At 50.1% G+C, this 26636-nt stretch overlaps 1 protein-coding gene, 2 non-coding genes and 1 pseudogene across 3 annotated transcripts in view; 2 read left to right on the top strand and 2 right to left on the bottom strand.

Annotated features, from left to right (window-relative positions):
* LOC120375640 (zinc finger protein 850-like) overlaps nt 1-26636 on the bottom strand; it is a gene marked incomplete at its 3' end in the record, with an annotated part of 811498 nt that overhangs the window by 458395 nt on the left and 326467 nt on the right. The gene's annotated exons all lie outside the window — the stretch shown is intronic.
* On the top strand, nt 10426-11620 carry LOC120375646 (annotated as a pseudogene).
* TRNAW-CCA lies at nt 19744-19815 on the bottom strand. The gene has a single exon. It is a non-coding gene; the product is annotated as a tRNA-Trp (tRNA).
* On the top strand, nt 21506-21587 carry TRNAS-AGA. Its single transcript has one exon. It is a non-coding gene; the product is annotated as a tRNA-Ser (tRNA).

Raw genomic sequence — 26636 nt, 5'->3', positions numbered from 1 at the left:
CTCCTTCTTCCTTGACTCTGGCTATAACAATGGCCTTTACACCCTCTCTTTTCCTGGTGCATACATCCTCATTCACACAAACCCACTGAGAATACAAACAGTAGTATTTTATATCGAGCAAAAAGGCATTGCAAATGAAACCTTGCCTTCAATGTTTCTCTAATCTACTTAACATAGACACAATAGTGAATCCTGTCTCTTACTTACTAAACCTTAAAACAAAGACATGTAGATTTAACTAGAGTGCCTAATTTGTAATACATAGAGGAAACCATAGTAGACAGTGTAACTTATCCTAAAACAAAAGGTGACCATAATCAGTCAGAAGGATTGTTCTGGTCTGTCATTCCTTTCTGCTATTCAAACAGGGTGGCTGACAGGATGAAATCAAATCGTACATTAAATTCTCCCAGTACATTATAAAATCCAGCTCCTACAGCGGTATTCGAGATGTGGGCGTACCATAGATTTTTATAGAGGCAATATGATATTTTCTGTCTTTTCTATCCCTTGCTTAATGATTCCCAACATTCCATTCGCTTTTTGACTGCTGCTGCACATTGAGTGGATGTTTTCGGAGAACTATCCGTGACTCCAAGTTCTCTCTCTTGAGTGGAAACAGCTAATGTAGACCTCATCGTTTTATATGTCTAGTTGGGATTATGTTTTCCAATGGGCTGCACTATGTGCTATCCTGACATCTAGTACTGCTGAGATCCTGCATTCAGTACTATCCCTGCCCTTCCTGTTCCCTTTCTCCACTGAACCCCACCAGCCCATGCTTCCTGTTCCCAGCTTCCCCAGGACTCTCGCATTGTCTCTGGACCTCTCCGTCAGCAAGAAGCAGTGGCAGGGAGACTTGCCCTCTCTCTGGAGTCTTGGATTTCTGGGACATGGATTTACTTTCTCTGTGTTTTGGGAGCCTCTTTGAAATTGAGTGTCTGTGACATTAAGCACAGTGCAATCTGGAGTGTTGAACAGCTGTGTCCCCTCAGTTTCCCAAGCTGGGGTGACTTTTACACTGATTTACTGTGAGAGCAGCCGCTCCTGGGCAGGTAACACACAGTCTCCAGCATGTAACTCGCTCCCAGCTACACAGTATTTAGTGCTGCTAGTCAGCGACTCAGGAGTTACAGTGCAGCACAGGAAAACCCCAGAAAAGTCTCTGTTCCCAGACTTCCCCCAGAAATGTGCATCTTTCCCTGTCCAACACGCTACTGAACAAGGCAAGCTCATATCACGTCTGTCATTTCATCAGTGGAAACTGACATGCACCAGCCTTGTTATCCCATGTAGATGAGGGGACTCACCCCTGCGGCACCCCCTGCTGGTGACTTCTGGGAATTAGCTCATTCCAGCTCCGGCGCACCCTCTGCAGGCCAGTGATCCGCCTGTCCTCTGGCCCCCCGTGTCCCTCCCTGGACCTGGTGCCCCTTTTACCTGGGGTGCTGCCCTCTGGCAGTAACCCCTCAGTCTTAGGGTCTCTCCTCCCCAGGGAACTCCCACCCACTAGTCCCACCTCAGCTCAGTATAAGGCCAGTCATCGTCTAGCCCCACCCCCTGGGGCAGGCTGCAGGATCAGCCACTCATCACTGGCAAGGAGGGTTTGGACCTGCTGCCTTTGCCTACCGCTGGGCTGCCCTCTGCAGCCCCCCAGTACCTATTGCCTTCTGCTAGGCCGCGGCCTGGGGCTTTCCAGGCTGGAGCTCCCCAGCTCCTCTGCCTTTCCCCAGCCCTGCTCCACTCAGGTACCCTGTGTCCAGCTCCCTGCAGCCAGGCCCATCTCCCTCTACAAACAGAGAGAGATTCTATCTGCCCCTGGCTTCTCTGCCTTTATAGGCCAGCTGAGTCTGTTTGGGGCGTGGCCCCAGCTGCAGCCACTTCCCCCAATCAGCCCAGCCTAAAAGCTGCTTTCTCCAGCCACAGCCCCCTCCCAGGGCTGTTTTTAACCCTTCAGAGCAGGAGCGGACGTCCACCCCGCTACATCCCAAATGCAGTTTCCAACACACTTTAATCCAAACACGCTAGTTGGATAAAACAATAAAACAAGATTGTTAATTACCAAAAAAAAAGATTTTAAGTGACTACAGGTAACAAGTCATAAAAGTCAGAATTGTTTACAAAAGAAATGCAAGATAAACCACAAATAAATTTGTTAGTCTCTAAGGTGCCACAAGTACTCCTGTTCTTTTTACAAACTAACGTGTAAGTCAGGGGTGGGTAAACTACGGCCCGCAGGCCACATCCGGCCCCTGAGCTCCCGGTCGGGGAGGCTCCCCCGTCCCCTCTCCTCCCCTCCTCTCCCCTGTTGTCCCCTCGCCCCCGCTGTCCCCCTGCAGCCTCAACATGCCGCGCCACCAGTGTGACGTTATTGATATAAATGGGGACCATATAGAACATGGGTTGCAACCAAGGTCCTGTAGTGGCACCAAATCCTAAGTAAAGGGGGTCATATAAGGTGTCTAAGACCAGGTTCCGGGTTGCTGGTTATAATTATGCTGTCTGTATGTCTGTATCATTTTTAGTTGAAGTTATGAATGTTGGCTCTATGCTGTCAATATTTCAAGTTTGTGCTGTGCTTCTGGGGGAAGCCTCCCAGACAAGCTGGTGTTAGCTCTGCCTAGCCTGTTTGATGGCCCATTAAGGACCATTAAGGACACAATGGACCCATGGAGAGAAGGCAGACACGCCTTGTGACTCAGCAAAGTATGCAGGGACTGGCTCATGTGACTCCAGGCTCCATTTTGCTGTAAAATTCCACAGTGAAGACAAAGGGATTCTTACACCTGGAAAAGTCTATATAAGCCTGATGCTTCGTCTCCATCTTGTCTTCAATCCTGCTTCTGACCTCTGGAGGAACTTTGCTACAAACTGAAGCTCTACACCAGGGACTGAGGACCCATCCCAGCGGGGGATGTTCCAGAGACTTAATCTAAACCTGCAGTTTACTCCAGCTCTGCTGCAAGCCTGAACTAAGAACTTTGCCATTACTGTATGTAATTGATTGCATTTAACCAATTCTACCTCTCTTCTCTACCTTTTTCCCTTTGTAAATAAACCTTTAGATTTTAGATTCTAAAGGATTGGCAACAGCGTGATTTGTGGGTAAGATCTGATGTGTATATTGACCTGGGTCTGGGGCTTGGTCCTTTGGGATCGAGGGAACCTTTTTCTTTTATTGGGGTGTTGGTTTTCATAACCATTTATCCCCAGGACGAGTGCACTGGTGGTGATACTGGGAGACTGGAGTGTCTAAGGAAATTGCTTGTGTGACTTGTGGTAAGCCAGTGGGGTGAGACCAAAGTCCTTTTTGTCTGGCTGGTTTGGTTTGCCTTAGAGGTGGAAAAACCCCAGCCTAGGGCTGTGACTGCCCTGTTTGAGCAATTGGTCCTGATTTGGCACTCTCAGTTGGGTCCCGCCAGAATCGCTCCGTCACAGTGGCGTAGTCGTGCTTGGATCCACAGAACCAGGTCAATTAAGCTTTGGGTCAGAACCCCACGCTATCCAAATTTTAACTTTGGGATTGAGAGTTTGGTTGGTTAAAGGTCAGTGACCATGAGACAAAGAGCATCAGGAAAAGCAAGGAAACTGCAAGCCTTGAGAGACAGCCTGCAGTTTGATTATGAGCAAGAACTGGCAGAAATTCGAATGGAGAAAGAGGCTGATGAGAGAAAGAAAGAAGTTGCTAAGAGAGAAGAAAAAGCTCGTAAGAGGCGTCTGGAGCTGCTGGCTGCTGAGGAGAAAACTCGACAGATGCAACAGGAGACAGCTAGACTCCAACTCCAAGTCAAAAAAGCAATGGAAGAACAGCAGAAACTGTATCCTCTTGAAAGTCCAGTTTGTAACAATGTTGGTATGTTGTATAACTCTGAGCAGTTGTCTGGGGGTAACCAAATGTACCCCAACAATGCCACCTTTTATGTCAATGCTGTTACTGTGTGTTCAGTAGGGGGTGGCCCCATAAATTGTGGCAGTGCTATGTATGAGAGTGTAAAAGTCAATGGTAAAAGCTGTTTAGGGCAAATTATGGCTTCTAACATCACTCTTGTTAAAGCAGATCTGGTCAAAGAGGAAGATTATTTACCAAATCAGAGTGTGAATGTTGTGATCCTCTGTGAGTTTACTGTCCGTGTGCCTTTAGCCAGAATCCACCTTGAGTGGAATGGGGCTCAGCATGAAGTGATAGCTGGCGTCAGGAAGTTATTGCCTAAAGATCTTTTAATTGGGGAGAATGTTACAGCTTTGTTCAGTCCAGGTAGCCAGTTACAGGAGAGGAATGATCTTAAACCTGTGTCTATTGTGGGCAATGATTTGCCTGAGGAGGGTTGCTCCAAAGGTTTGTCTGTGCAAAAAAGCAGTATTTCTGGGAATGAAGTTTCTGAATGTCTGTCTGATGTCTCGGAAGAAAATCTGGAGTTAGATCAAGAGCAGAAAGATCTCATTGGGGAGGAAAATGTTTCTCAGGTTAAATCCCTAACTGAGGAAGGAGAGGGTAAATTTGTAATGGGTAATGGATTGTTGGCTAGTGCAGCTTGTAGAAGTAAACCTGAAATGGGTAACTGTGATTTGCTAAAAGTAGCTCAGTGTAGTGAAAAGAGCAGCAGCTTATCTGTTGGGAGAGGCAATGTGCCTGGTAGGGAAAGTTTGCAGGAGCCTAGGCAGCCTTGTGAGCTGATGGCTTTGTCTAATCAGCAGTGTGGGAAGGGAGGGATAGTGGAAGATGAGTGTCCCTGTCCCTTACCTGTTTCCTGTGTGGAGAAATGTGACAGTGAAGGGAATGTGCCTGTGTCGGTCAGGGGTATTGACTTGCCTATGAAGGAAGCTATCTCGGTCTCCAAGCAGTTGACTGTGAACAGCCCTGTGTGCTGGGACAAGGGAAATGAGATCCCAAGCTGTGTGTCTGGTGAAGGAGAATGTGTCTCCGGCTCTTCTGTGTCTGTGGAGCAGACAGAAGGGGCCTGTCAGCCTGTGATGATTGAGGGTGATTCAGTTGTCTCGAAGTTGGTTGTAAATACAGCTAAAGCCCAGGAAGGGAATAGTCCTGAGTTTGTGTCTGCTGGGGAGAATGGCACTGTGACTAGGTTGCATCCAGTTAGTGTCATAGCAAGGTCCCAAAGACCAGACAGTTCTGGTGCTTGTAGTTTGCCAGTTGCTAATGTGTGGTTGGAAAAGGGTGCAGCAACTCTGTCTGATCAGGGTGATACCCTAGCCAGGGCACAAGGAGAGCATGAAAGTGATTTAAGTGTGTTACTTACTGACAGTTTGACAACTTGTAGCAAGAAGGAAAAGATTCCTGAACTTGTTCATGGCCAAGGGAAGGAGACTGCTTCTAACCTGTTATCTAGAAAGTCTGTAGGTGTGCCTAAAAGGGGATTGTGTAGAAATCCGCCTGTGGGGCCTGAAGTGAGTCTAAGTGTAGGTAAGACCCAGAAAGCGGCTGTGGTTGCTCAGGGAAGTGTTCCTTTAGAGCAAGCCCTAGGTGGAGAGGGGAAGGGCAGAATTTCTGTGAGGGGTGAATTGCTGCTTAGAGAAGCTCCTAGGGAAAGGAATCCTCATGGTAGCCTGTGCAAGCAGTTTACTGCAACTGAAGGGTGTAAAAGTGATTTAATCAAGGAAGTTTCAGTTCCTAACAACCAGAAATTTTCTGTTGTGAATGGATCCATTGACTTTCCTTTTGAGAGATCCAGTGTGGGCAGCTTTGAAAAGGTCTCAGGTGGAGTAGAAACTGTTAAGGAAGTTGAGCAGCCCTATAACCACCTGGCTGTGTGTGGCCAGCTTGTTGGTGGGGAGACAATGCTGTTGGGACAGGAATGTCTCCATGCTGAATCTGTAAGTGAGCAGTCGGTGCTTCAGGATCTGAGGACAGATTCAGTTACTGGTGTTTCAGGGCAGAACAGTTGTATGGCTAAATGCTTGAGGAGGCAGGGGAGAGCAAGCCAGCTCTCACCCTCAGACTCTTTGGATTTGTGTGGTATCTCTGTAAGACAAAGTCCAGCCGTGGAATCCATAGCAGCTAAGAAGTTAAAAGCGAGTGTCTGTGTTGATGCGAATTACTTGGCTGGCAGGGAGAAGAAAGACTTGCTAATAGCTGTTAGCACAGAGGGCCCACCCCATCAGCCGGTGATCTCTGTTAAGCAAGAGAAATCAGGGTTTAGTCCCAAAGAACAAGAAGGAAAGAGAAGACTGAATTTTGCAAAGGAAACCCACAGGTTAACCCTAAAATGCCCAAATTCCAATGGTATTGAGCCAAGGGTGTGGCATGACAAACATGATTGTAAATGGACACTTGCAATGAATTTGTTGTTATTGCTAATGCTAATTTTTGTAACTAATGTGTTGCTATGGCCAAGAACTGTAACAATGTACAATGTGCCTAATCTTTTGGAAAATCCCTTAAACATGTTGAAAGGAATACATGAAAACACACTTTATGTTAAAGGGCCTTGCTATACTGATGTTTCACAGTTAATGCATGTAAACAGTGTTGGAACTTTTCACAGGGGAAGATACATTCCAGACCTGATGTGCTGTATGAAAGGGGAAACGGAGGCACACTACCATATTGCTTTCATGGCTAAATGCCAAGATTCCTGTAATATGAACAACCTCTATGTCTACCTTGGTTTAATGTTATTTGGGTTCAAAATATTGGCCAGAACTGGTATGGATAAAGTAGCTATTTTCTTTAGCTCTTGGCAAGATCACATGAAACATACAGGAACCATGCTGCAAAAGCTAACCAAGTTATACCTTAAGTTTGTAAAGAGATCCATTCATGTTATTGAACATGACTTTGATAAACCATTTCGGTTATACCCTGGTGCGGCCTCTAGCCCAACACTAGCTGTAGTGAGACAGACCCAAGGAAAGGGGGCTCTTGGGATGCAGTCAGTGATGTTTTGTCATCCCTTCCTGCATCAATTTTGCGTTGGGGGTGTGACGTTATTGATATAAATGGGGACCATATAGAACATGGGTTGCAACCAAGGTCCTGTAGTGGCACCAAATCCTAAGTAAAGGGGGTCATATAAGGTGTCTAAGACCAGGTTCCGGGTTGCTGGTTATAATTATGCTGTCTGTATGTCTGTATCATTTTTAGTTGAAGTTATGAATGTTGGCTCTATGCTGTCAATATTTCAAGTTTGTGCTGTGCTTCTGGGGGAAGCCTCCCAGACAAGCTGGTGTTAGCTCTGCCTAGCCTGTTTGATGGCCCATTAAGGACACAATGGACCCATGGAGAGAAGGCAGACACGCCTTGTGACTCAGCAAAGTATGCAGGGACTGGCTCATGTGACTCCAGGCTCCATTTTGCTGTAAAATTCCACAGTGAAGACAAAGGGATTCTTACACCTGGAAAAGTCTATATAAGCCTGATGCTTCGTCTCCATCTTGTCTTCAATCCTGCTTCTGACCTCTGGAGGGACTTTGCCACAAACTGAAGCTCTACACCAGGGACTGAGGACCCATCCCAGCGGGGGATGTTCCAGAGACTTAATCTAAACCTGCAGTTTACTCCAGCTCTGCTGCAAGCCTGAACTAAGAACTTTGCCATTACTGTATGTAATTGATTGCATTTAACCAATTCTACCTCTCTTCTCTACCTTTTTCCCTTTGTAAATAAACCTTTAGATTTTAGATTCTAAAGGATTGGCAACAGCGTGATTTGTGGGTAAGATCTGATGTGTATATTGACCTGGGTCTGGGGCTTGGTCCTTTGGGATCGAGGGAACCTTTTTCTTTTATTGGGGTGTTGGTTTTCATAACCATTTATCCCCAGGACGAGTGCACTGGTGGTGATACTGGGAGACTGGAGTGTCTAAGGAAATTGCTTGTGTGACTTGTGGTAAGCCAGTGGGGTGAGACCAAAGTCCTTTTTGTCTGGCTGGTTTGGTTTGCCTTAGAGGTGGAAAAACCCCAGCCTAGGGCTGTGACTGCCCTGTTTGAGCAATTGGTCCTGATTTGGCACTCTCAGTTGGGTCCCGCCAGAATCGCTCCGTCACAACCAGCGCTCTGGCCCACCGCTCCTGGGCAGTGCTGCAGTGGTGGGGCTGCGAGCTCCTACTGCTCTGAGTGGCATGGTAAGGGGGCTGGTCTGCGCGCTCCTGAGGGACCCCGTGTCTAGCTGCAGCAGGCCGCGTGGCTGTGGTAAGGGGGCCAGGGCCAGGGGGTTGGATAAGGGGCAGAGAGCCCTGGGGGGCAGTCAGGGGACAGGGAGCAGGGGACGATTGGGCGGGTGGTCAGGGGATGGGGAACTGGGGGGTTGGATAGGCGTAGGAGTCCCGGGGTCTGTCGGGGGTGGGGGTGTGGATATGGGTTCATATCCAGGACCCCACCCTCCACCCAACCCCGCTGCTACCTGTCCCTTGACTGCCCTGACCTCTATCCACCCCCCTGCCCACTGACAGACCCTTGGGACTCCCACACCTATCCAGCCCCCGTCCCCCCAGAACCTCCGCCCCATCCAACTGTCCCCTGACTGCCCCCTGGGACTCCCTGCCCCTTATCCAACGCCCCCACCTCCTTACCATGCCGCTCAGAGCAGCGTGTCTGGCAGCCACGTGGACCACGCAGAGCCAGACACACTGCCCAGCAGGAGCGCACAGCCCCGCCCCGCAGGAGCGCTGCCCGCACGGTGGTGTGGCTGCGGGGGAGGGGCTAGCCTCCCCAGCCAGGAGCTCAGGGACCGGGCAGGACGGTCCTGTGGGCTGGATGTGGCCCGTGGGCCGTAATTTGCCCATCCCTGATCAAGGGCATAAACCTATTGAGTCAGCAAGACATGCAGGGGTATGTCTGTGTGCTGAGACTTCCGAGGCTTTTCCATGCCCTGTGCTGTGAAGCTTGTGTTTGGGACACAGGAAGTACAAGCCACATGGCAAAAGGAATATAAAGGGCAGCTGCATCATCTCCATTTTGTCTTCAATCCCTCTTCCTGCCTCTGGAGCAACTTCTCTACAAATTGAAGCCTGGAACAAAGGACTGAAAGACCCATCGAAATTGTGGATGTGTTCCAGACGGACTTTCAAGCCAGCAGCTCAACAATACTGCTAATAACCTGATATATAGATTTGGGAATGCATCTCACTGCTTTTCCATTTAACAACGTTTTTTGTGTCGTGTCCTGTCTTGTCTTTCCATGCTAAAGGATTGGCTGGCAGTGTGGTCTTTTGGGTAAGATCCAAACCTATAGTGATCTTGTAATGTGCCTGACCTTTTGGGGTCAGAAAAACATTTTGTATATGAGCAGAGTTTTTAAATAACCTCTCACTGTACTGGACCTAGGTGCTGATTGGGAGTCGGAGAACTGGAATGCAATAAAGGGGCCGTGTGATTTCTTTTTTCAGCTTCTCGATAACCCGTGTGTGGGATCAGAAGCACAGTTTGTGACTGGTCGTTGAGTTTAACTTCAGTGTTAACCACCAGTTTTGGGAGCATCTGCTCTCCCTTTTTCATCCTGCCCTGACCCTGGCATTTTCAGTGTGGACTGCCCCAGGCACACCCGTCACACTAAGCACTGAAGTTAAATTAATAGAATGTTTTTTATGACAAAGTTATGAAATCAAGTGACCTCCTTTGTTTTCTTTCATCTGAGCAGGGTTTCCAATTTCCCAACCTGATGTGATCTCCCAGCTGGAACAAGGGGAAGAGCCATGGGTCCCAGACCTCCAAGGTTCAGAGGAAAGAGAGATCCTGAGAGCTCCCTGCACAGGTGAGGCAATATTAAACCAACTCAGAATCTGTAAGTGCCTGAAGGAAACATCTGGGATGCCCTACAATGCCCTTGGAAGGTCTCTCAGTTCAATATTGTCCCTAGCAGGGGTCGTATCCTTAGGGTAAATATAGCTCATGGCTTCCTGTAGACACTAGCAGACACCAGGCAGTAGCTTCCTCCCTTCCCCCTGTGAATTTGGATGGCATGTGAAGCCTGAATTGATCCCCTCCTCTCTCCTGTTTGGGGAAGAACTTGGGGGAGTTCAGTTCCTGATTTTTATTTGACCTCTCTCCAGTACTTGTATTGGTTTGGCCTTCCCCTTTCCATCCCTGTTTGAGGTTTCTGTCTGTATCACAGCAGGTGACGCAATGGTATGTGAGAAAGAGGAGCAGAATTCTCAGCAGGAAAATGTTGAGCAAGTGGATAAACACAGAGAATTATCACAAAGATCGAAAAGGAATGTGTCCTGGAGTCATAAGCCGGAAAAATCCCATGACATTCAGCACAGACCAGAAGGAGAGCAGGGAAACCAGCCAGGGGAGAAAGTGGGTAAATGTATTTCCTGTCAGGAAACTCAGAAGGACCTCAAGGAAACCACAACACAACAGGAAATCCTCAGCAGAAAGAGAAAAAATACATGCACTGAGTTTGGGGAAAACGTATGTGATTACTCCATCCTTATAAAGCATCACAGAATCCACACAGGGAAGAGGCCCTATGAATGCAGTGAGTGTGGGAAATGCTTCCCTAGCAGCTCAGGCCTTTCTCAACATCAGAGAATCCACACAGGGGAGAGGCCCTATGAATGCAGTGAATGTGGGAAAACCTTCAGTCGCAGTTCACACCTGCTTACCCATCAGAGAATCCACACAGGGGAGAGGCCCTATGAATGCAGTGAGTGTGGTAAATGCTTCACTAGCAGCTCAGGCCTTTATCAACATCAGAGAATCCACACAGGGGAGAGGCCCTATGAATGCAGTGAGTGTGGAAAATGCTTCACTGACAGCTCAGCCCTTTCTCAACATCAGAGAATCCACACAGGGGAGAGGCCCTATGAATGCAGTGAATGTGGTAAATGCTTCACTAGCAGCTCAGGCCTTTCTCAACATCAGAGAATCCACACAGGGGAGAGGCCCTATGAATGCAGTGACTGTGGGAAACTTCACTAGCAGCTCACACCTTCCTCCCCATCAGATAATCCACACAGGGGAGAGGCCCTATGAATGCAGTGAATGTGGGAAAAACTTCACTAGCAGCTCAAACCTTCTTGTCCATCAGAGAATCCACACAGGGGAGAGGCCCTATGAATGCAGTGAGTGTGGAAAATGCTTCACTGACAGCTCATCCCTTTCTCGACATCAGAGAATCCACACAGGGGAGAGGCCCTATGAATGCAGTGAGTGTGGGAAAACCTTCAGTCACAGCTCAAACCTTCTTACCCATCAGAGAATCCACACAGGGGAGAGGCCCTATGAATGCAGTGTGTGTGGAAAATGCTTCACTTGCAGCTCAGGCCTTTATCAACATCGGAGAATCCACACAGGAGAGAGGCCCTATGAATGCAGTGAGTGTGGAAAATGCTTCACTGACAGCTCATCCCTTTCTCAACATCAGAGAATCCACACAGGGGAGAGGCCCTATGAATGCAGTGAGTGAGGGGAAAAATTCAGTCGCAGTTCACACCTTATTACACATCAGAGAATCCACACAGGGGAGAGGCCCTATGAATGCAGTGAGTGTGGAAAATGCTTCACTAACAGTTCAGCCCTTTCTCAACATCAGAGAATCCACACAGGGGAGAGGCCCTCTGAATGCAGTGAGTGTGGGAAAACCTTTATTACCAGCTCAGACCTTATTAGGCATCAGAGAATCCACACAGGGAAGAGGCCCTATGAATGCAGTGAGTGCGGGAAAAACTTCACTCGCAGCTCAAGCCTTTCTAAACATCAGAGAATCCACACCGGTGGGAGACCCTATAAATGCACTGAGTGCGGGAAAACCTTCTGTGGGCACTTAGCCCATGTTAGTCATCAGAGAATCTGCAAGGGAGATCAACAACATAAACAGCTCTAGGGCTATCAATACTTTTTTTTCTCTAATAATTTTCCTGATTCCCACATAGGATGTGAGGTTGGATGGACCTTTACTATCTGCCAACAGTGGCCAATGCTAGGTGCCCCAGAGGGACTGAATCTAACAGGTAATGAGCAAGTGATCTCTCTCCTGCCATCCATCTCCACCCTCTGACAAACAGAGGCTAGGGACACCATTCCTTACCCATCCTGGCTAATAGCCATTCATGGACTTAACCTCCATTCATTTATCTGCAAAAAGAACAAGGAGTTCTTGTGGCACCTTAGAAACTAACAAATTTATTTGAGCATAAGCTTTTCTGGGCTAAAACCAACTTCACTGGATGCATGCAGTGGAAAATACACACACACACTCAGAGAGGACATGAAAAATTGGGTGTTGCCATACACACTATAACGAGAGTGATCAGTTAAGGTGAGCTATTATCAGCAGGAGAAAAAAACCTTTTGTAGAGGTTTTCGTGGCCTTTGAGAAAGCAAGATAGAGCTTTGGAAGACCCAACAGGGTTTGTGGCCCAGGAATTGTTCTCAGATTCCACTGAGACTTCAACTCAGATTGCAGGATTCAAAGTCCTGAGTGCTGGCCCTTACACCATGGGACCAGCAGAGCACCTGTTGATTACTGTAGACTTCCAGCAGGGAGGACTCTGTGGGCAGGGGCGGCTCTAGGCATTTTGCTGCCCCAAGCACGGCAGACAGGTTGCCTTCGGCGGCTTGCCTGCGGAGGTCCGCCGGGTCGCAGGACCAGCGGACCCTTCGCAGGCAGGCCGCCGAAGGCAGCCTTCCTGCTGCCCTCGCGGTGACCGGCAGAGCACCCCCCGTGGCTTGCTGTCCCAAGCATGTGCTTGGTGTGCCAGGGCCTGGAGCCGCCCCTGTGTCTGGGGACAATTTTTTCTGGCAGGGAGGACTCAGTGGGAACATGCCTCTCTGGCCAGCCCTGCATTTGCTGAAAAAGTCAGCACACAGCACTTTGCTGCAGGCCCAGAGGCCTTTCTTCCTCCAGACTGTGAGGCCAGTGGACAGGTGAGGCAGTAGCACCTTCAGTCCCAGGCAGTAAAGGGCCCTTCCTGGGAAAGGCCATGTCCTGAAAAGGAAAAACTAAAGTCAAGGAGAGTCCTTCTAAAACTCTTTGGGTATGTCACAGGGGGAAAGTGTTTCTTTGCCTCACCAGGGACTTGAACCCTGGATCCTCAAATTAGAAGGCTGATGTGCTGCCAACTGAGCTAGCCAGGCTCACATTCTACAAAAAGCAAATTTTGTACAGAAGAGAAACTAGTCAAGAAAAATGAGGGCAGGAAACAATACAGAAAACCTGCTACTCTCGCTCTCTTAGCAGTCCTAGCCCCGCCTGCTCCTCCATCTGGTGCCCTGAGGCCGTATTCTTTTTTTTGTTAAATATCAAATCCAGGAGAAAACACAGTTATACAAAGCAAAATGAAATCACAAACAGAAATGTCATTGGAAATACAGAAATAAAAAAGGAAAATGCAATTCCCATCACTTTATCATATCTGGGCCATTCCTGTATCGAGAGCACCCGCGAAGGTCCCTGTGTGCTTACGAGAAACGTGAAGGAACTCATACCACAGCCTGAACATGAAACTCAACTGCTCCCAGGTGCCACAGTAAAACCCTTTCCCTGTTGTGAAGTTGCACTCCATAGGATTTTATTAAAGTATGCTAATGAGTGTGAATATAAAGTGACTGGACTATGCTTCAAGCAAAAGGTCTCTTGTAAGGTATAATTACAAAGCTTATAATCTACGGTGTGTGTTCATCCTATTGTATGAACCGATCATTCTTGGATCTGAAATTAGAAATATGAACTATAACTCTGAGGTCCTGTTGTAATGATGCAAAGTGTGGGCCATTAATGGTGGTTTGGACTCTTTATGGCTCCCATTAACCAGGACAATTGACTGGAGATGGCTCTGTCCTGCACCATCTGTGAGTCAGGCCAGGAAGAATGAAGGCTTGCGGGGGGGTCTCACAGGACATGTGACCATGTCACCTGGTACAGGAATCCATCTTAAACCTGGGGCTCTTCCCCAGGAGAGAGAGACAAAAGATTCCTGCCTTGTACCAAAGCTGTATAAGGGGGTGGAACTGAACAAACATGGCTGCAGTCATGAGACATCCCCTAGCTACCACCTGAGCTGGAACAAGGGCTATACCAGGTGAAAAGATTGGGCCCAGACAAGAAATAAGTCTAGTCTTTGCCTCTCAGTCTGAGCAGATGGGACCTTTCCCTCCAGTCCTGGAGGATTCTCCTTTCTCATCTACCCTTGTCCCAAACAGCACAGCTGGTGGGAATCTTAGGGCTAGTCTACACTTACCATCCGGGTCGACGCGGTGAGTTTGACTTCTCGGAGTTCGAACTATCGCGTCTGATCTAGACGCGATAGTTCGAACTCCGGAAGCGCCGCAGTCGACTCCGGTACTCCACCACTGCAAAAGGCGGTGGCGGAGTCGACCTTGGAGCCGCAGACTTCGATCCCGCAGCGTGTGGACGGGTAAGTAGTTCGAACTAGGGTACTTCAAGTTCAGCTACACTATTCACGTAGCTGAACTTGCATACCCTAGTTTGACCCCCGCCCTTAAATGTACAGAGGAGACTTAGGCACAGAACCCCCCCCCCGCAACCTTCCATGCAAATGGCACTTACCCCTCACAGAGCAGGATTGAAATTCCTGCAGGGAGATTGCTGGGCCACATCCCCTCTGGGCATAAGCAAAGCAGCAGGGTGAAAAGAACTTGGAGATGTTGGGAATTGAACCCAGGACCTCATACATGCAAAGCATATGCTCTACAACTGAGCTACATTCCCAGATCAGCCATATATGCTATAGGTTACACTCAGAGCCCTCTTGTTTCCAGAGCACCCAGTGGCCTAAGAGCAGCATGGTGGACACATTCCCTGCTCTGAGGGTCAAACCTGCTGTCCTGGAGGCTGCTGGTTCTTAGAGGTCACTTTGCAGCAGGGCCAGATTCTATGTGTGGGGCAGAGAGAGTGGGTGCCCTGGGCTCAGGGTGCAGAGATACACTCAGCCCTCTCCCCGGCATTGGGTGGGGGGTGCTGCCACCCCATGCTGCAAAGTCATGGTGGGGGGTGCTGTGAGTAGCTCAACATCTCACCCTGGTGGCAGAAATGGTGTGGGGGACTCCAGGTATTTCTAGGATCCACTATTTCCACCCGCCTGTAAAGTCCAGCTTTCCCCAGCACATGCACTGCGGTGCAATTGGGTCACTGTTTCCATGGCTGACAGCAAAGAATCACTCCCAGTTTCCCTTCTATCTGCGGCAGGATTAGCCTGTGTCAGTGATTAATGAGGTGGATCTAGTTGTAGATTGTTATTCATTCCCCGCCTTGACAATTCACACCGTCCCTTTCCCATGCAGATTCCCAGCACCTCAGTGATCCTGGTAGCAGGGGTTGGGTCCTGAGATTTTCAGGGTTCTTTCCCCCTCCACCTGGAGTGAACTCAGCTTTTTCCCCATCCCAGACATTCCATGAAATAACAACAGGGGCATAAAGAAAGAGGGGAGGGAACATCTCACAGCCAGGGCTGGATGTGCCCAGGGCTCCCTGCTTGTCCATTGTTTCCATGGAATTTGGCCCCCTGCTTTGCACAAGGGACAGAGAAAGATCTTGCTGTTCCTGCGTCTGTGCAAGGAAAATTGTGCTTCCCTAGGAAAGAGAGGCGGGAAATGGCCCCATGGTGGGACAATATCCTCAGGATTAAGAGCAAAGGACTCAGGCTGAGAACTGATTTAACCCCACTCATCTGGGATTTAACAAATTCTCTTCCATGAAGACACTGGGAACTTGTGACATTGATCCAGACTGTGGGGGTCCGGGCTGCTTTAACTCTTGGCAAAAACATGAACTTGATTCCAAGAAGGGAGAGAGAAGAAGCCTGAAGTTGACTTTAGTCCCAGGCTGGGGTCTCCTGAATGGTGGGAAACATCCTTGGCTGCTACCCAGGGACAGCCGCTACTGGTGACATACCACGGCTGGGATGTGAGGGGAATGTTACATGGACTTTATCATATAGAGCCCATCCGGCTTCTCAGAGCCCACAGGCGAGAATCTAGAGAAGGGTGAGTCATTTCTCAACTGCATTCTCAGGAAAAGCTGGTAGCCGTCCTTGACCAGACACCCACCCAGGAAAGCAACCACGGCAGTTCTGTGGAGAGCTCTGGCTGCCAGGGGGTCCAGCTAGGAGAGGGAGTGCTGAAGGGTCTGCAGTTTTTGCAGTGGGGAGGAGGGCCAGACCAGTGGGGCTGTCTCAGGAGTCACAGATGGCTTTGCCAGTGGGGAGGCGCTAGGTCACTTGTTGATGGGGTGGGGAAGTAGGAACTACAGGATGTGAGGCTGGTTAAAATGAAACTGCACAAAAAACCCTCCCCCTTTGCTCCAGCTAAAGGCCCTACTTTGGCCTCTCCCCCTTTCATAAAAATCTCCATATCTACCCTGGCTCTCAGAAACCCCCTTTCTCCTATGGGTATTTTTATGATTTCTTCCTTTTTTCATGGTCTCGTACAAATACTTTTGCCATCAAAATGATCAAGTAAATTTAAAATGAGAAAAACAATCAAACAACACATCTGTCTCTCCTTCACCAGACATGGTCTGTGTCTGAATTTTTCTACAGAACAGTCTAGGCAGGCAGAGTCACCCCTACATTTACTTCACATCAGGCCCAGGACTTGCACCCAGCAGTTCTTGCTGCTGTGGGACAGAGCTGAGCTTCACTGGCAGCAGTGAGGGAGGACGGTTGGGACTGAGCTGTCGGGGGAATATTTTAATCCTTATCTAATTTTCAAAGGATTAAATCAATGCAGCTTCCACTTCTCCGTCTCTCCCAAGGAAATGATGTTTCTGTGCAAAGTACCCAAACCTTTTAACAATAAGAAGTGAAATGAAATGGCCACATGATGGCAACAGAACCTAAGAAACGTGTTAGTCTCTATGGTGCCACACGTACTCCTGTTCTTTTTGAGGATACAGACTAACACGGCTGCTCCTCTGAAACCGAAGAGATGAGAAGCCATGTTCTTGTTCAATGAGCATTGAAGCTGAAAAGGGAGATGTTTCCTCTTTGATTCCTAAGCCCCCAACTCTAATCCACTAAACACCCCTTTCCTCCCACAGCCAGGACTAAAACCCAGGAGTCATAACTAGTGGCCCCCCTTAACCTTCTCTCTGTGAGGAAGAAGAAGCTCTGAGACCCCTGTGCTGTCCTCTTGCCATCCTGCCTGGGCTGCACTTGAAACCCAATGGGGTTTCCTTGGGCAGTTCTGAATCTTGCTCCCAGGAAGGGTGTAATTTTAGGAGTAGGTTCCAAATAGTGCAATTAACCAGCCAGAAGGGGCAGCAGGTATCGGTGTAGGAGCTATTGAAATAATCACAGCAAAGTAGTTCAGGGAAACTGTTATTAATGAAGTGTGAGTGAAAGGTGAGAAGCTGATGGTGTCAGTGTCACACTAGAGGGTGCTGAGATGGTTTTAAATTTGTCATCCAACCCCAGCCACCACCTAGCACATGTTTTAACCTCTTCCTCTCTTACCGTTGCTCCTTATCAGGGAAGGGGAGAGAGCAAAGGAGCAATAGAAACAGAGACCTAGTGACCGGAGCAAACATTTCTTTGCTCCTTGCTTGGCTCTGTCAGTTATTCAGGTACAAACTCACCCCCCACCCACTGTCTGAGCTGGGCTCAGTGGGCAGGAAGAGCTCAGCTGTCAGTGGGACTTGGGGAGCTCGGGACATTACTGGGAGCTGCTTGAACGTTTAGGTGAAAACCACCTAAACACGGACACAAGGTCTAGGCTGCAGTAACTCATCTTGCATCTGCGGCTGTTGAAGCTACAAGGCAGAGGACTAAGTACAACATTTAAACTGACGTTTGACCTCAGAGAATAAAAAAAATGTGTCTGTGAAAAGAGGGGAGTCGAGTTCAATCCCTTGTCACCATCAATGTGCAAACCAGGAACCTGTTGCTTTGCATTCCTGATGTGTCGCCATCATGTGGCTATTCTCATAGACTCATAGACTTTAAGGTCAGAAGGGACCATTATGATCATCTAGTCTGACCTCCTGCACAACGCAGGCCACAGAATCTCACCCACCCACTTCTATAACAAACCCCTAACCTATGTCTGAGTAACCTATTCTGTTCAGTCCCTTTAATTAAAAAATTGTGTTTTTTTCATATAAACTATATTTTCCTTGTAGACACATAGGGACAGATTAATCTACAAAGGGAAGGTGATTCCAAGGCAGTTCTGGAGGAGAAGGGAACGTTTTCAGCATCACTAAATTATTTCATTGTGCCTCACAGAGAGAGAAAGAGAGAGAGAAAATAAACCTATTAATTTGAGCTACCGACACAGTTCACAGCATGAAATACACAATTTTGTGTTCGATGAGTTGTGTTCATTTACATAATATGAAAAATATGTTTTGGGCAATGCATGAAAACCTCACTGCATTGAACAACCCACTTGATCTAGTCAATGTACTACAGAATATTTAAAGATGTTAAGAAAGATGTGCTTATAAATTAACGTGTTGTGCCATTTACACATGCACAAGACACAGAAGAAACTGAATTATTTGAGCTACTAAAATTTCCACTTTCTCACAGTATTTTAGTTCTCAAGGTTGTTTTAATTCGCTTATTTTTTTTGGAACTAGAAATGGAGAAAGAGTACACTGAAGTCAGTGGAATTACCGCAGTGAGGGATTAGTCTCATTATTTGTCACTAACAACAGCCTTTATTAACAGAGAGTTAACTTTGACTGTGACTATCTCTTACCTTCCAGAACATCGAGTTCAGTAAAACTCAAACTCTGGAAAAACAGGGAATACAGAGTGAGGGTACATGCCCAGATAACTCTGCCCTCTAGAAGAGAATCCCTGATAGCATATGAGAACAAGGAAAGGTTTGGGGACAAATTACAGCTACTTCCCAAGAGTTTGTTTCTCCTGCAATTAATTGATCCTGGCCCCATCAGTTGATCCTGGCCTGGTGTCTGGCCGCAAAACTTACTATTTTTATCCCACCATATAAAGATGAAACTGCTTTACAAAAGCTCCTTTATTCTAGGTGATACAAACAGGTCACTTCTCCAGCTATTTCAAGGAGATGGAATTTTCCTGACCCACAGGGAACTTAAACTATCGTGCTCAAGATCACACATTCCTTAGGAGAAAACGAAGGGAGAAAAAACAAACCAAACCCACCAAACCGTTGCTGTTTCTACCCAAATGATCAATGAGACCAGAAAGTGAGACTGTGCAATTAACTGTCTGGGACTACACTGACTCTGCAGTTACTTGGATGCAGACACACCCAGCTCTACGGTTGGTTACGTACAGAGACTCTGCTGCTGCTCATGAACTAGCAGCACATGACCTCTGAACAGCTGCTATTTGAATGCATCTGAAAGTCACACGGAACAACGATCTGTGTTAAAGGAAGGCTGCCATTTACTAGAGCCCCAGTTGATGCCGTGTGCACAAACAGAGGATTGAATGTGTAACAGGGAGTTTGTAAATCTCGGTTATTTTAGTTTTGTAACAGGCTCCTGTCCACCCCCAGTAGAGTTTTCAGTCCCAATGGCAACTTACTTACCAAATGTAATACAGACTAGTCCATGCCTCCCATGTGGATGTGGTTCTTGTTCTTCTGCACATTGTAGCTCATGGAGGCCAAGGACCCGCAAATGTGTCTTCATATGTCTTTGTTTCATTGATGAAAACAAACCAAGACACTTAGAGGATTGAAAGTGATTTCTGCTGGGGGACGTTTGCTAGGTGTTTATGCATTTGCACAGGAATACAGTAAGTGTGTCCATTCATTTCAGGAATCCCTATATAGTAGAGCTCCTGAGCATACTAGAAATGGAATTATTTTTATTGAGGAAACAAGCTTGTAAGGGAGCACTTGGCTTTGAACTAAGGCCCACTTGATCTGGAGTCAAACACCCTACCACTGAGCTATACCCCCATGACATTTGCATAGGCAAGTCCGTGATCTTAAGGATTTTGAAGTATGGGCTCTGCCTCAGGCTACGTCTTCACTACCCGCCGTATCGGCGGGTAGCGATCGATTTTTCAGGGATTGATATATCACGTCTCATCTAGACGCAATATATCGATCCCTGAACGCGCTTCTATCGATTCCGGAACTCCACCACCGCGAACGGCGGTGGCGGAGTCGACATGGAGAGCCCCGGACATCGATCCCGCGCCGTGAGGACGGGTAAGTGATCGATATAAGATACTTCGACTTCAGCTACGTTATTCACGTAGCTGAAGTTGCGTATCTTATATCGATTTTCCCCCTTAGTGTAGACCAGCCCTCAGAGAGCTCCTTTTCTATTCCCAGACCACAGGGGTTTAAAAAATGGGGCTTGATTAAACTTTATATACACATGTAGACACCACAGCTTGCACACCCACCAACATAACTTTCCCCCACTGACATAGCTACCACCTCTCGGGGCGATGGGTTAACTGCACGGACGGGACAGCTCTCTCCCCTCCGCTTAGAGCAGCTTCATTATTTATGAATAGGTGGGAAATAACCTCCTGAATGGACAGGAACCAATGTATCAAATATTGCTGTGTCTGCATTCAATATGGGTAACTGGTCATATTGGGCTGGATTAGTAGGAGCGTTGCCAGCAGATCGAGGGAAGTGATTATTCCCCTCTAGTCAGCACTGCTGAGGCCACATCTGGAGCATTGCGTCCAGTTCCCCACATACACACACACACACTACAGAAACAAATTGGAGAGAGTCTAGGGGGCAGGGGACTTACAGGGAGAGGCTGAAGGCAGGGCCGCGAAGAGGGAGGAGGGGGGGGTCAATTTGCCCCAGGCCCTGCAGGGCCCCCACGAGAATATAGTATTCTATAATATTGCAACTTTTTTTTATGGAAGGGGCCCCTGAAATTGTTTTGCCCCAGGCCCCCTGAATCCTGTGGGCGGCCCCTTCCCAGACCGTGGTGCTGTCCCCCCACTCCACCCCTTCCCTCGTTCTCCTCCCTCCGAGGCCCCCCCTGTGCTCCACCCTCACTCCCATTTGGCCACTTCCCACCCCTGCTCTTTGGCTGAGGCCTGCTGATCGCTCGCTCCTCTCCTCCTGCAGGGCCTCCTCGCGCCTCTCCACCCCCTACCCCAAGGTCTGCCTGCTGCCCCCCCTCTCTGCCCCCGCCCCTGGCCCTCGCCCACACCTCACTGCCCCACCCCGGAGACCCCCCCGGGCCACCACATTCGATGATCATCTGTTGTTATTCCTTGAAACATCAAGGATGGAATAAAAAGTGAGTTTACTCCAGGGTGAGGAAAGAAAGGAGCCATCAACCCCCTGGCAAAGCTCAGTGCCCCAGAGAAAACCTGCCCCCTGCTATCGCAATCACTGATGTACTGGGGATATGACGGGAAAGGACTGTCTGAATGATCGAGGCAGGAAATGGACAAAAATCTACAGCAACATCATTAACCACAAACACACTCTCCTCATGCTCCAGCTAGAAGGGAAAGGAGCAGGAATTCTTGCAGTTCAGCCATGGACACACTTACACAAGGGCACAGCAGTGTGTGTGTTGTGGAAGCTGGTCTGAGGAAACAACTGGAATTGATCACTCAGTGAGAACAGAACTAGAGTGCAGTGAAAGCCATATATCAAGCAAGTAGTTGTGGCCGAGTGGTTAAGGCGATGGACTAGAAATCCATTGGGGTCTCCCTGCGCAGGTTCAAATCCTGCCAACTACGCTGGAAGTTGTGGTTCACTCTCAAGCTATGTCTACATGAAAGAGTAACGTGGCTTTAGTTAAAGTGTTATAATTGAACAGCTGTTGCTTGTCCACCCTGTCACCAGAGCACATCCATGCTAGCATCTCTTGTCTTGCCACAGAGAGCAGTGCACTGTGGGTAGCTATCCCACTGTGCAACTGGCTGCAGGGTGCTTTGGGAAGGGTTTGCAATCCCTCACTGGCTGGTACAGCATCACATGATGAAAGTTTCTATCCCATTGGTCCATGGGCATCCTACTAGATTGCCAGCTGCTTTTCAACTGCAATGTGTGTGGTGGGGTAGAGAGCGTGTGTGTGGGGGGGAGAGACAGTGTGTGGGTTGCAGAAGAGTGAGTGTGTCGCACACTGTCTCTAAGTTCAGACAGCTGCTGGAAGCGACCAGTCCTGAGGCAGGGGACAGCCCCGACATCAGCCCCCTTCTCTCCCTGGCTCAGCTCAGCACAGCACTCTCTGTCACACACACACACACTGCTGCCTGCTCAGCTCTGTGTCAGCGGTGCTGGAACAGGAGGTTTAGAGGGCCATGGCCCCACCACTCTTTACTGGCTGTTAGGACAAATGATGGGAGGGGAGGGTGCAGTCTTGGGGAAGAGGCGTCTGTGGGTGTGGCCTCGGGGGAGAGGTGGTGTGAGTGGGGGTCCTTAGGGAAGGGGTGTCATGGGGGTGCCACAGTTCGGACAACGGTGCCCCCCCCCCCACTGTAAGGAAGCTTCTGCCACCCCTGCTCTGTGTTGGCAGAGCGGGAGAGAGCAGCATCCACGGCAGTGATTTGCTCCCTGGGGCTCCGGCAGGGGGGCTCGGGAGGTGATTTAAAGGGCCAGGGGCTCCGGCCGCTACAGGGAGCCCTGGGCCCTTTAAATCACCAGCCTGGGGAAGCCGGGCCGGGCTGGCACAGCGTAACGGCTCTTGCCGGTACCCCATACTGGAACATACCGGCTTACTTTCACCTCCGGAAGGTCCTCACGTGGATCAATAACCGGTTAAAAGACAAGAAACAAAGGGTAGGAATAAATGGTCAGTTTTCAGGATGGAAACAGGTAACTAGTGGTGTCTCTATTGGGACCAGTACTAGTCAACATATTCATAAACAACCTGCTAAACAGTGAGCTGACAAAATTTGCAGATGATCCAAAACTACCGGCTTGCTGCCTAGAACGAACGCTCCTTGAATGGGGTGATCCACAGGGAATCATAGAATCATAGAACTTAAGATCAGAAGGGACCATTATGATCAGCTAGTCTGACCTCCCGCAAGATGCAGGCCACAAAAGCTGACCCACCCACTCCTGAAATAATTCTCTCCCTTGACTCAGCTGTTGAAGTCCCCAAATCCTGATTTAAAGACTTCAAGTAGCAGATAATCCTCCAGCAAGCGACCCCTGCCCCATGCTGCGGAGGAAGGCAAAAAACCTCCAGGGTCTCTGCCAATCTACCCTGGAGGAAAATTCCTGCCCGACCCCAAATATGGCGGTCAGCTGAACCCCGAGCATGCGGGCAAGACTCTCCAGCCAGACACTCAGGAAAAAGACTTTCAATATCCCAACATTGACCCTCGGTACTAATTACCAGTGGTTGCACGTTATTGACCTATTGACTAAATCACGTTCTCCTATCAAACCATTCCCTCCATAAACTTATCAAGCTTAATCTTAAAGCCAGAGAGGTCCTTCGCCCCCATTGTTTCCCTCGGTAGGCTGTTCCAGAATTTCACTCCCCTGATGGTTAGAAACCTTCGTCTAATTTCAAGCCTAAACTTCCCGACTGCCAATTTATATCCATTTGTTCTTGAGGGAGTAGCTCAAACCTCCAAAGTGCCTGGCCAGGGGCAGGACATTGGCCCAGCAAGGGAGGGGTGTGGCAGTGACATCACAAAGGCCTTTTGCAGGACCTCAGACTATTGGTCAAAGGTGGTGGGGAGGTGGTGACCTCACAGAGAGATGCTGACATCAGCCAGGCAGGACAGGGGCGAGGGGCCAGGGAAACCACAGAGACCCCTGTGGCTTTGCTTCAGCAAGTCTCCTTCTCCAGGTCTCTCTTGGAGGACTGAGAGAGTATTCGGGTTCACGTACTTGAGCGCCAGGAGGAACCTCTTTCGAGTTTTCTCCTTCCCTTTTCTTGATTTTGAAATTAACCATCAGATCTTGAATTTCCTGGGTTCTCTCCCTGGCTCTGACTCTCTCTTGTGCAATCCCTCGGCAGTTACCCAACTCACCAGCGTGTGGGAGCGAGGGGCTGGGGCTGGGTTGTGACACGGCCCAGAGTCCCGTACTGCCCCTTTGTTACTCACCCCGGGGCAGGGTGGGGGATGGCCTGGGAGACCCGCTAAGAAAGGTGCTTCTGGTGGGTCTGTGTGTGGGTCACACTGCCCCCTGCTGGATAGACCCCTCTAGGTCAGAAACAGTCTCAGCCCGGGTCAGACCCGGGGAGCCAAGCCCAGCCCCCTCTGTCGCCACGGCCATGTCTATTGGTATCCTGGAAAGGTCCATTCTCATGGGTAGCTGTCCAGTGGCAGTGAGTTCCACAGGCCTCGGCACACGCTGTGTGGGGCAGGAGGTGTTTGTGTTGGGAGCAGTGGGAGTGAACTGTGTGCGGTTGTGTCTCTGCGCACAATTGCGAATATTCTGGTGTGTGTGTGATTGTGAGTGTGGCTGGGGAGTGTGATTGTTTCTCTCTTTGGGGGTGGAGCTAGCATGCCCCTCTGGGTGTGTTGTGTGTAAGTGTTCTTGGGATTGTGTGAGTCCCTTGTGCGTCAATGTGTGTGTGTGTGTCACTTGCTGCAGGATACAAAATCCTGCAAAGCCACCACACACTCACACACAGAGTGGGGCTCAGCCCCACCAGCAGGGGGCAGCAGGGACACACACGTCTCTCCTGGGCCAGCTGGGACAATTTCCCATCACGACCCGGCACAGTGCTGGTGCCCCCACACGGGGGTGGGCATTGACCGGGGGGGGGCAGATGTGCTGGATTCAGAAGGAAGCACTTTGGGAAAATCAGTCAAGGCCCTTAGCAGAGCTGGGACACAGACCCAGTGACCCCTGCACCACCCTGGGAGGGGAGTGGGGTTGAGTGGTCAGAGCAGGGGGGGGGGCTGGGCACCCGGACCCCTGGGTTCTATCCCTGGCTCTGGGGGTGGAAGGGGTCTAGAGCAGGAGGACTGGGAGCCAGGACTCCTGGGTTCCATAGGGGAGACTGTTTTTTCCTGTGCTTCCTTCCCTAGAGATCCCAGCCCAGCCCCCTAGAGGAGACTGAGCACAAGTGGGGGGAGTTGTTCTCCCACTTTGGAGTTATGATTCAAACCCCTTCATTCAGTGCTCCCGCTCATATCGGCCAGCTGCAGCCTCATCTCCTGGAACTCGGGCAGCTGGCGCTTGATCCGGTCGTACAGTCACACGCTGACTGGCTCCCCTGCCTGGATGCTCTTGTGGAAATCCCACAGGCGACGCTGCAGGGCTTGGCACCGTTGGTTTCTTTAATGTTGTGGTGTTTCCCCGGCCGCCGGAAAAAAGCCGCCAACTCCTCCCTCACCGACTCCCACCAATCCCCCTGGTTGCCACAGAACCCTCTGATGCTTTCCCGTTCTGCCAACACCACCAGGCCTCACCCCCCTGCTCCTTTATCTTGCAAGCTCTGGATGTTCAGCTTCCAATATCCTCTGCCCTGGGTCAGGGACAGGGGTGGCTCCAGGCACCAGCGCAGCAAGCGGCGGGGGGTGGCCTGCTGGTCGCTGTGAGGGTGGCAGTCAGGCTGCCTGCAGGAGGTCCCCTGGTAATGCGGATTAGGCGATGCCTGCGGAAGCTCTGCCAGTCACGCGGCTTCAGCAGCAATTCGGTGGTGGTTACGCCAAAGGCACAGGATCGGCAGACCTCCCGCAGGCATGCCGCCGAATCCGCGTTACCAGAGGATGTCCCGCAGGTGTTGGGATAGATCTGTATTACATTATATACTAATGTTAGATGTGTAGAAAGTGTGACTAGAGTGAGGGGCACCAGCAGAGCTGTGAGTCTGGAGGTCAGGACTGGGATGGCAGGGGCTGCAGGTCAGGAGTGAGGGGCACCAGCAGAGCTGTGAGTCTGGAGGTCAGGACTGGGATAGCAGGGGCTGCAGGTCGGGAGTGAGGGGCACCAGCAGAGCTCGAGGGAGCGCAGGGGGCTGCGGGTCGGGAGTGAGGGGCACCAGGAGAGCTGTGAGTCTGGAGGTCAGGACTGGGATAGCAGGGGCTGCGGGTCAGGAGTGAGGGGCACCACTAGAGCTGGGGGGAACCCAGGGGGCTGCAGGTCGGGAGTGAGGGGCACCAGCAGAGCTGTGAGTCTGGAGGTCAGGACTGGGATGGCAGGGGCTGCGGGTCGGGAGTGAAGGGCACTGTTAGAACTGGGGGGAACCCAGGGGGCTGCAGGTCGGGAGTGAGGGGCACCAGCAGAGCTGTGAGTCTGGAGGTCAGGACTGGAATGGCAGGGGCTGCAGGTCGGGAGTGAGGGGCACCAGCAGAGCTGTGAGTCTGGAGGTCAGGACTGGGATAGCAGGGGCTGCGGGTCAGGAGTGAGGGGCACCACTAGAGCTGGGGGGAACCCAGGGGGCTGCAGGTTGGGAGTGAGGGGCACCAGCAGAGCTTTGGGTCTGGAGGTCAGGACTGGGATAGCAGGGGCTGCAGATCGGCAGTGAGGGGCACCGGCAGCACAGCGACTGAGGAACTCAGCAGGGAGTCCAGGGGGCTGTGGGTCGGGAGTGAGGTGCACCAGCAGAGCTGGAGGGAGCGCAGGGGGCTGCGGGTCGGGATTGAGGGGCACCAGGAGAGCTGTGAGTCTGGAGGTCAGGACTGGGATAGCAGGGGCTGCGGGTCAGGAGTGAGGGGCACCACTAGAGCTGGGGGGAACCCAGGGGGCTGCAGGTCGGGAGTGAGGGGCACCAGCAGAGCTGTGAGTCTGGAGGTCAGGACTGGGATGGCAGGGGCTGCGGGTCAGGAGTGAGGGGCACCAGCAGAGCTGTGGGTCTGGAGGTCAGGACTGGG

Source organism: Mauremys reevesii, linkage group 12, assembly GCF_016161935.1.
Source record: "Mauremys reevesii isolate NIE-2019 linkage group 12, ASM1616193v1, whole genome shotgun sequence".
NCBI classification, from domain to species: Eukaryota; Metazoa; Chordata; order Testudines; family Geoemydidae; genus Mauremys; species Mauremys reevesii.
This window is presented reverse-complemented; position numbering and strand designations above follow the sequence as displayed.